Source organism: Rutidosis leptorrhynchoides, chromosome 8 (genome assembly GCF_046630445.1).
Source record: "Rutidosis leptorrhynchoides isolate AG116_Rl617_1_P2 chromosome 8, CSIRO_AGI_Rlap_v1, whole genome shotgun sequence".
Lineage (NCBI taxonomy): Eukaryota > Viridiplantae > Streptophyta > Magnoliopsida > Asterales > Asteraceae > Rutidosis > Rutidosis leptorrhynchoides.
In genome coordinates this window covers 41,946,894-41,958,849 of record NC_092340.1, presented here as the reverse complement: position 1 = coordinate 41,958,849, position 11,956 = coordinate 41,946,894, and positions in this window count along the sequence as shown.

Here is an 11,956-nt window from a genome sequence, read left to right as displayed (position 1 = left end):
CCCCTTTTTATATAATATTATATATAATTATATATATTTTGTACAAATATAGTTATTTAAAATATAGTGTAAAATAAGCCAGCTCCCTGTGGAACGAACCGGACTTACTAAAAACTATACTACTCTACGATTAGGTACACTGCCTATAGTGTTGTAGCAAGGTTTAGGTATATCCACTCTATAAATAAATAAATAACTTGTGTAAAATTGTGTCGTATTTAATAGTATTTCGCAATAAAAATATAACTATTTCGTATACACCTCGCAACACATCATCCTTCCTCAAAGTATGATCAAAATATAACTACAACCATTTTTATTATGTTTTAAAGATTTGAGTGTATTAAGTCAGCTGTCCTTGTTAGTAACCTACAAATAGTTGTCCACAGTTAGATGTACAGAAATAAATCGATATATATTATCTTGAATCAATCCATGACCCAGTGTATACACATCTCAGGCTAAATCACAACTCAAAGTATATATATTTTTGGAATCAATCTCAACCCTGTATAGCTAACTCCAACATTACTGCATATAGAGTGTCTATGGTTGTTCCAAATAATATATATACATGGGTCGATATGATATGTCAAAACATTTGCATACGTGTCTATGATATCCCAAGATTACATAATATATTAGAATACATGTATAATACAATATAAGTTAGCTAGGATATGATTTGTATAGATTTGTTAAACATTTCCCGTGGCTAAAAAGATCAAAAATATCCAATCTTGTTTTACCCATAACTTCTTCATTTTAAATCAGTTTTAAGTGAATCAAATTGCTATGGTTTCATATTGAACTCTAATTTAAGAATCTAAACAGAAAAAGTATAGGTTTATAGTCGGAAATTTAAGTTACATGTCAATTACTAAAGAGGTAGTCATTTCCGTCGAAAGAACGGCATCTTGATGACCTTTTTGAAAAACATACTTTCACTTTGAGTTTAACCAAGATTTTTGGATATAGTTTCATGTTCATATGAAAAATTATTTTCCCAGAAGAACAATTTTTAAATTAAAGTTTATCATAGTTTTTAATTATTCAAACCAAAACAGCCCTCGGTTTCACTACGACGGCGTATATCCGATTTTATGGTGTTCATCGTGTTTTCAGGTTTTAAATCATTAAGTTAGCATATCATATAGATATAGAACATGTTTTTAGTTGATTTTAAAAGTCAAGTTAGAAGGATTAACTTTTGTTTGCGAACAAGTTTAGATTTAACTAAACTATGTTCTAGTGATTATAAGTTTAAACCTTCGAATAAGATAGCTTTATATGTAAGAATCGAATGATGTTATGAACATCATTACTACCTCAAGTTTTCTGGATAAAACTACTGGAAATTAGAAAAATGGATCTAACTTCAAAGGATCCTTGGATGGCTTGAAAGTTCTTGAAGCAGAATCATGACACGAAAACAGTTCAAGTAAGATTTTCACTCGAAATAAGATTGTTATAGTTGTAGAAATTGAATCAAAGTTTGAATATGAATATTACCTTGAATTAGAAAGATAACCTACTGTAAATAACAAAGGTTCCTTGATCTTAGATGATTACTTGGAATGGATTAGAAAGCTTGGAAGTAGACTTGCAAACTTGGAAGTATTCTTGATTTTTATGAAACTATACTTATGGAATTTATGAAGAACACTTAGAACTTGAAGATGAAACTTGAGAGAGATCAATTAGATGAAGAAAATTGAAGAATGAAAGTGTTTGTAGGTGTTTTTGGTCGTTGGTATATGGATTAGATATAAAGGATATGTAATTTTGTTTTCATGTAAATAAGTCATGAATGATTACTAATATTTTTGTAATTTTATGAGATATTTCATGCTAGTTGCCAAATGATGGTTCCCACATGTGTTAGGTAACTCACATGGGCTGCTAAGAGCTGATCATTGGAGTGTATATACCAATAGTACATACATCTAAAAGCTGTGTATTGTACGAGTACGAATACGGGTGCATACGAGTAGAATTGTTGATGAAACTGAACGAGGATGTAATTGTAAGCATTTTTGTTAAGTAGAAGTACTTTGATATGTGTCTTGAAGTCTTTCAAAAGTGTAAGAGTACATATCAAAACACAACATGTATATACATTCTAATGGAGTCGTTAAGTCTTCGTTAGTCGTTACATGTAAGTGTTGTTTTGAAACCTTTAAGTTAAATATCTCAATTAATGTTGTTAACCCAATGTTTATTATATCAAATGAGATGTTAAATTATTATATTATCATGATATTATGATGTATGAATATCTCTTAATATGATATATACATTAAAATATCGTTACAACGATAATCGTTACATATAAGTCTCGTTTCGTAATTCTTGAGTTAGTAGTCTTGTTTTTTACATATGCAGTTCATTGTTAACACACATAATGATATATTTAAATATCATTTTATCATGTTAAATATAGTGTATCAATATCTTAATATGATACATATATATTTAGTAGACGTTATCATAACGATAATCGTTATATATATCATTTAGAGTTTCTTAACTTAGTAATCTCATTTCTTATGTATATCACACATTGTTAATATACTTAGTGAGATACTTACTCATCATAATCTCATGTCAACCATATATATATGTCTATATATACCATAACATGTAGTTTTTACAATTTTGTAACGTTCGTGAATCGCCGGTCAACTTGGGTGATCAATTGTCTATATGAAACTTATTTCATTTAATCAAGTCTTAATAAGTTTGATTGCTTAACATGTTGGAAATATTTAGTCATGTAAATATCAATCTCAATTAATATATATAAACATGGAAATGTTCGGGTCACTACACACACTTTCTTGTTGCGATTATTGTTGCGATTATTGTTTTTGTTGGGGTGGTTGTGGTTGTTGTTGTAGTTGTTGTTTTGATTGTTGTTGTTGTACTGGTGACCCTGATCACTGCTTTCCTTCCACTTTCTTTTTCCCTGTTTCATTATGGCCTCCTCGGCCGCTTCTTTCTTTATCCTTCCTGTAATTTGGCCTATCAAATTGTGGGCTATATGGCTCGATTTCTGCATTGTTGCAGGGTCGTTAGCACCTACATGCTCTTGGATTCGTTCCGGCAACCCTTTTATGAATGCTTAAATTTTTGCTTCTTCGTCCTCAAATGCTCCAGGACACATTAAAGCCAGTTTATTGAAACGTTGCTCGTAGGTAGTGACATCTAACCCTTGGGTTGTCAGTGCTTTAAGCTCTGCCTTGAGCTTGTTGATTTCGGTTCTGGGACGGTACTCTTCCGTCATCATGTGCTTGAAAGCGGACCATGGAAGTGCGTAGGCGGTATTCTGTCCTACGTAATCCATGTAGGTATTCCACCATGTCAAAGTAGTACCCCTAAAAGTATGTGTGGCATACTTAACTTTATCCTCTTCTGCGCAGTTGCTGATTGCGAACACGGCTTCAACCTTCTCTGTCCATCACTTTAGTCCAACGGGTCCTTCAGTTCCTTAAAACTCATTGGGTTTGCAGGCCATAAAAGTTTTGTAGGAACATCCTACCCGATTGCCATTGTTTCCTCCACTGCTGGAACCCGATTGGTTATTGTTGTTCATTGTATTGACCATTGCAGCCATATTTGCAGCGAAAGCTTGAAGTTCTTCTGTGTTCAATTGTTGTTGTCTAGTATCCGGAGGAGCCATTTCCTTCAAAAATACCCGACTGAGTTAATCATATAGAATTTTAGAAGTAGCCAAAAAGTATTTTGTAGCTTAATATGAACTTATTATTATAAAAGCCTTTTCTTCATATTAGCGTTTTATAACTATAATAATGTTCATACTTAGCAACTAACACACAAATTAACTACTAAAATTCTAATATGAAAAACTATGGTAAGTTATTACGTTACTACCTAATAATAAGTTGTAATAATAATAATAAACCTTCCATGCTTATTCTTATTATTATACAATCATAAGGAAAATTACATTGCGGATTTTCTTACAAACTTAAACACACAATATAATACATATTATACAATGCATGGAATACATGATAGCTGCCGATGGTTCAAGAATGGCGAGATTTCTTAGATGTTGACGTTGTTTCTTTCTCGGCCAAACGTTTGGATTTTCGTTTGGATAGTTCTTTTTCCAATTCCTCCCAATTGGTTCTTTCGGCTAATTGTTTGGGAGCAAAACCAACAGTCATTATACGAGCGGTCATTTTATAAACTGGTCTCTTAGGTGGTTCAGGTGGATGATCACAAATATTTTGGGTCATAATAGGTTCATCGGGTTTGGGATCGGGTATAACAGCCAAAGATTTTCCCAAATCACGTTGTGGTTCGGTAATTTCCACAACTTCTTCAAGATCCTCTTCTTCGGCTTCCTCTTCGGGATCTTCTTCTGGATCCTCTTCTGGAACCTCTACTGGTAATTGTGAATCTTCCCAATTTTCCCAATAATTTTCCACTTTAATGGTAGCACCAAAAGTTAACTTTTCCGTTGGTTCATAAGTCGTATGCTTTGACTCAGCCTCCAAATCACTTGATAAGTAAATGAAATCTGAATCACTAGAGATGCTTATATGATCGGATGAAGTCATCTATCACATAATAGCAGGCACGTTAAGAGAATGATATATCTTATAATATTTATATGTTAATAATCTTATGTTTCCAACAATTATATTAAGCAATCATTTTTAAAATAATTACGGTCGAAGTCCAGACTCACTAATGCATCAAAAATCAGTTAGACACACTAATGAAAAATTTTCTGATTCTCTAAGACCAACGCTCGGATACCAACTGAAATGCCCCGTTCATATTAATTATAAACGTTTCATATTAATTGGTTTCTTTGCGAGGTTTTGACCTCTATATGAGACGTTTTTTCAAATCTTGCATTCGTTTTTAAAAAAACCACCATAACCTTTATTATTGAATAAAGGTCTTAATGACATAATTTAGATTATCTATCAAAGACAATCTCCTCAAATAAATAAGTTTTTACACAACCAATTGCAATATGATCAAATATATTACAACAAATACTCCGAATGCAAGTTTAAACAATATAAACAATTATGCCGACTCCAAATCTTGACCTTGGGTAGGCATACGACAGCGGAAGCGTTTTTAATATTCACCTGAGAATAAACATGCTTAAAACGTCAACAAAAATGTTGGTGAGTCATAGGTTTAATTTCTATATAATAATCATAACATTTAATAAGCCACCAGATTTCATTTAATTAAATACGCAGGATCATTACAACTGCAAAAATCATTCATACGATGAGTCGCCTGGTAACCGACCTTAACATAGAGCGCTTAAGATATCTGGCATCATACATTCCACTATTTAAATGTATGACAAGAACCCTTCGAAGTACTAAAGCATTTCCACTATTCAAAAATGGGGGTGGTTGGTGCCCGTAGATCTACCTTTAGGATTCGCGTCAATTAGTGTTTTTCACTAATTCTTAGGTTACCAAGCATAATAATAATAAGTACATATATCCGGTATAACAAATCAATCGTAGAATGTAGTTCCATGAACTTGTGCTTATTTTGTAAAACATTTTTAAGTTTTGCATGTATTCTCATCCCAAAATAATTTAGATAGTAAAAATGGGACTATAACTCACTTGTGATGATTTTCGAATAGATGGTGATATGACTTGGCCTTTTGACAAATTCACGAACCTAATAATAATATTCTTGTGTCAAGATATATATATATAATTAATATTCCATACTTATGATACTTGTGATAATTTTAATTGTCCATTGTTAGTATTCCAACGTTCGTAGTCCAATAGTCCAATAGTCCAACAGTATATATATATATATATATATATATATATATATATATATATATATATATATATATATATATATATATATATATATATATATATATATATATATAAATACGTATATTGTGTTAGAATTCACTAACACTATAATATATTGTCTTAATATAATAAGACACATAATATGTATATTGTCTGAAGCAATCCGCGACCCATTGTATACATGTCTCAGGCTCGATCACAACTCAAAGTATATAATATTTTGGAATCCACTACGACCCACAGCTAACTCGAGATTACTGCCAATGGTGTCTAATAGTTTGTTCCAATAATATATATAGAAGAATTCAAAATGATATGTCAAAACTTTGTATACGAATCCACGGTGATCAAGTCATATATATATATATATATATATATATATATATATATATATATATATATATATATATATATATATATATGGTGCCTTACGATCTTTATTAAGACTATAATATATTGTCGTAGAACTTAATCACGACTATTATAAATTGTATTTTCATAAGTTCGGGAACAAGACATGTATAAATACATGTAGGATACAAGGTAAGTTAGCTAGGATAAGGTTAGCATCCATTTTTATAAATCATGTCCGTAGCTAAAAATTAAGAAAAATATTCAATTTTGTTTTACCCATAATTTCTTCGTTACAAATCCGTTTTGAGTGATTCGAGTTGCCATGGTTTCGTATCGAACTCAGCATTATTAATCATAATAGAAAAATTATAGGTTTATAGTTGAAAATACGGCTTAGGTATCAAATAAGAGAAGATAGTCATATCCGTCGTAAGAACGACATCTTGATGACCCTTTTGAAAAACATACTTCCACTTAGAGTTTAACCATGGATTTTGGATATATTTCATATCCATATAAAATAAGATTTTTCACCAAAGGAAATCTTTTAATTCAAAGTTTAAGATAGGTTTTTAAAATTAAACCCAAAACAGCCCCCGTTCGACTAAGACGGCGTATATTCGATTTTAGGGTGTTCTTCGTGTTTACAAGTTTTATATCCTTATGTTAGCTTGACATACTGTCATAATACATGTGTTGAAGTGTTTTAAAAGTCAAGTTAGAAGGATTAAGTTTATTTACAAACAAGTTTAGAAATAATCTAAACTATGTTCTTGTTGTTATTAGTTATAACTCAAAATAAGATAGCTATATGAATACGAATCAAATAAGATTATGAATAAGGTTACTACCTTAAATCAAATGAGTAAGGTTGCTGGAGAAATAAGCAGAATATCTTGAGTTTAAAAGATACCGTTGATGGCTTGGAATTCTTGAAGTGTTCTTGATCAAGCTTTGTTATGATGATTATAACTTGGATTATGAGACCAATACTTGCTGAATTGAATGGAGGTTTGATAGAGTGTTTGAGTATGTGTTTAGAGAGTAAAATGATGTAGTTAATTGAAATGAAATGGATGGTTATTTATCCTACATGTTGGCATCAAAATGGGGACAACAACATGGCTCCATGGTTTGTAATTTTATGCATTTAGTCATACTAGTTTTCAAGCCATGGTTCCCACAAGTCTACATCATGTTGATACATGTCTCACACCTGATTGAGGGCTGCAAAGATCAATGATTTGGTATGTATATACCCGTAGTAAATACGTATAGAAGCTGGGTATTATACGGGTATAAATACCGTATGAATATGAATAGGATTCTTGATAAAATTGAATGAGAAAATGAGTATAGCTATCTTTATTAAGTATAAATATATTGATATATATTATTAAGTCTTTCAAAAGTGTATTAATACATATTAATACAATACATATACATACATTTTAATTTAGAAGTTATTACAACGTTAATCGTTATATATATGCATATAGTCTTGAAGTCTTTAAGTTAGTAATCTTATTTTATGTATATAACCAATTGTTATTATATATAATGAGATACTTAAATATCATTTTAAAAAATCATAAGTATATATATATATACATCATTATATAATTATTTCAAATTATGATATTCGTGAATCGTCAGACAGACTGGGTGGTCAAACATTTGCATAAAATCCATTCCAAATATATATATCTTGACAAGTTTGATTGCTTAACATGTTGAAAACATTTAATTATGTAAATATTAATCTTCAATATATTAGCGGAAAAATCCGGGTCGTTACATAAATATTGGTGATTGTCTTTCGATCGATTGTTTGATTATTGAATTAATGAAACCTTGAATCGTGATTTCTTTTTCTCCTACATGTCTGCTATCTTCGATCTGTTAAGCCGCCCAATTTCCATTTCTAATAGGTATATATTATTATTATTATTATTATTATTATCATTATTATTATCTTTATTATTTATTAATATTATTATTATTATTATTATTATTACAATTAGTATTACTATTTACATTATTGATATTATTGATATTATTGATATTATTGTTATTATCATTATGGTTAAAAAGATCATTATTAGTAAAAGTATTATTATTATTATTATTATTATTATTATTATTATTATTATTATTATTATTATTATTATTATTATTATAAATATCATTATTTTTATCATTGTTATTATGAATATCATTATTAGTAATATTATTATTATTATCATTAGTATTAATATTATTAGTATTATAGTTATTATTATTATTATTATTATTATTATTATTATTATTATTATTATTATTATTATTATTATTATTATCATCATCATCATCATCATCATCATTATCATTATTATTATTATTATTATTATTATTATTATTATTATTATTATTATTATTATTATTATTATTATTATTATTATTATTATTATTATTATTATTATTATTGATATTGCAAATATATATTTTTATATAAAATACATTACAGTTATATTACATAATACTATATTTTATCATTAAAATGATATTAATTAAACTATATATAAATTATATTAACTAATATATATATATATATATATATATATATATATATATATATATATATATATATATATATATATATATATATATATATATATATATATATATATATATATATATATATATATATATATATATATATATATATATATATATATATATATATATATATATATCAAATAAACCTTAATATAAGTTCTTATTATTATTAGTGAATGATGAATATTATAATTAAACTACTTTAATAAGAATTTATTATATTAATATTAATAAAAGAATCAATAAAGTATATAAATCATATCACTCATAATACATAAATTTGTTCGATTACAAGTATATGTGTTAATATATATAGTTGATATAGGTTCGTGAATCCGAGGCCAACCTTGCATTGTTCAGTTCCGTCGTATGCATATTTTTACTACAAAATACAGTATTGTGAGTTCATTTGCTCCTTTTTACTCTTTACATTTTTGGGACTGAGAATACATGCGCTGTTTTTACAATTGCTTTATTAAATGCTTTTGAAATATATTTTAAACTGAGAATACATGAAATGCTTTTATAAATGTTTGACGAGATAGACACAAGCAAAACATTCCTCGAATGAATTATTATGCAGACAGAAGTTCTGTGGATTATTATTGAATTATGTGGACATGATAATTGCCACCAATTGATGTGAATATTTTTTCCCCTGATTATCATTGCTTAGTAACCTAAGAATTAGAATCGGGTATGGCCCTAATTCACGCGAATCCTAAAGGTAGCTACCAAGTTTAACACCTCCACCCAGAATGTTCACTAGACGGAAGAGCTAGTGGGCATGGTGTTTAGTACTTCAAAGTTTATATATTATACAGACGAGATGTTCTATTTTGGTAATATTATTAATGTACATTATATGTTAAGGTCGGTTACCATGTTGAGCAATGAAATCGAAATGAATGTTATGTATCGAGAGAATGATTTTTATACACAGGTTATGTGTATTAGTTTTGTGCACGAGATATGTGCACGATTATTTAAAAATTGCGAGGCAACTACGGGGGAGAAAAGGATACGAACCTACTCTGCTAAGCATTATGAAAAATGGTTTCGTACACGAGATAGGTGTACTGTATTTAAATCTTGTGGTCTATCAAAATGATGAATTTTATTGTTTACGATAAACTTATGAACTCACCAACCTTTTGGTTGACACTTTAAAGCATGTTTATTCTCAGGTATGAAAGAAATCTTCCGCTGTGCATTTGCTCATTTTAGAGATATTACTTAGAGTCATTCATGACATATTTCAAAAGACGTTGCATTCGAGTCGTTGAGTTCATTAAGATTATTATTAAGTCAATTATAGTTGGATGTATTATGAAATGGTATGCATGCCGTCAACTTTCATTGTAATGAAAGTTTGTCTTTTGAAAACGAATGCAATGTTTGTAAAATATATCATATATAGGTCAAGTACCTCGTGATGTAACCAAATGTAATGTATTCGTCCAGATGGATTAGGACGGGTCGTTATAGTATCCAATCTATCGCCTAAAATTAAAGGAAAAACTAGTTGAATTTGTGGATATTACAAAGGAATCAGACCAATGGCTTAAAGCAAAAGTCACAGATATGCAAGTTGATTATGGTCCAAAAGAAATTGACAATGAAGTTAATCACAATTTCGACACCACAGCTACCTAAGTGTGGGGAGATTCAAATGTTCTAAAAAGAAAATGTTGTCTAGAGTTAGTTGTTCTGTTCTCGTGTAGTTCTAAGAATGGAATCCGATTGGTCTTTTCCGCTAGCAGACACTAAAGAACTAGTTTTCTCCCCCCATTCTAAATTTTATTTTGTAGGTTTTGTATAAAATTAATATGTTTTTTTTTTAAGTTTTGTGTGAATTTAAAAAAAAAATTTACTTTATTTCATTAAGTTTAAAAAATGGTTTCTAAAATTCGTCGTGAGTTAAACACTAGGTCATAGAACCGAAATTGCTTTACCCAAGGAAGGGGCAAAAAATTTTGTTATCATTATTTTAATATTTTTGATCTAAAGTATGCCAAAAATATTATATGAACGTGGGGTTATATACCAAACTTCAAAAATATGTATATATATGTTTGTATTTTATGTTATATACAAAACAGGGTAAAACAATGCACTTTCAAAGACTGACATTAAGTTCAGCAAAAGCTATTAATTTTGACAACAAGACGTAAAATATAAAATGTAATATAAAACAATATGTTTGCAAACTGAGTATTTTTAATCACTTTTTTACACTAATCACCCTCATGAATTTATAATTATAGTCTGATTTCTTGCAAATGAGGGCATTGCAAGATATTAAGTGTGGGGAAGGGTTATAAATTCTCTCAGGTTTACACTTGGTTTAATTGCCAAATTTTGTAAAAATTTGAAAAATTTTCAACTAAATGAATTCAAAATCATGTTTATACATATTTATGAATGATAAAACTAGGTGAAAATACCGAAATTATTGTTACCTCAGAAAGGACATAAATTGAGAGACAACCCAAAATGCTTGAATTCATTTAAAATGGAATAGAAGATAATAAAAAGGCAAAGAAAGAAATAAAATAAAAGCTAAGTGTGGGAAGAAATTATCAAGTTCTCTAAAACATATATCACATATTTTGTAAAAGATTATTACAGGTACTTTTTCTTTGGACTAAACTAATCAGTTTTACCCGATTTACTGTAATATATTTGAAAGAAAGATGGATCTACACGATGAATCAATTCCATCATTAAAAGGAAGTAAAGTCTTCCGGAAAAAAAAGCGTTTCTTGATTTAGGTCAGGAAGTTGTCGTCCAGACTAGCTGTAGGTTGACGAAAAATCTAGAAAAGTCATCTCTAAAATCAGCAGGAAATCCACGGACCTCAGCATCAAACAGGGTCGCCAAGTGGTCAGATTTATCCTAACCATGAGAAGGATTTATCTCATAAAATAGGGAGGGTGCCGTGCAAATTAACTTGATAAGACTAATGAATCAGACCCCCAGAAAGGATAATCTCCTTAAAGATTAAAAATCAGCTTTTAAGCCTGATATTACTCAATCCTTGAGATTGACCTTAAAGATTGAGAATTACAAACTCATGGAAGTCGATGATATCTAAACTCGAGCTTGAAAGAGAAAATATTTTGATCAAATTAAAACTGATTTGTTTTCTGAAAACC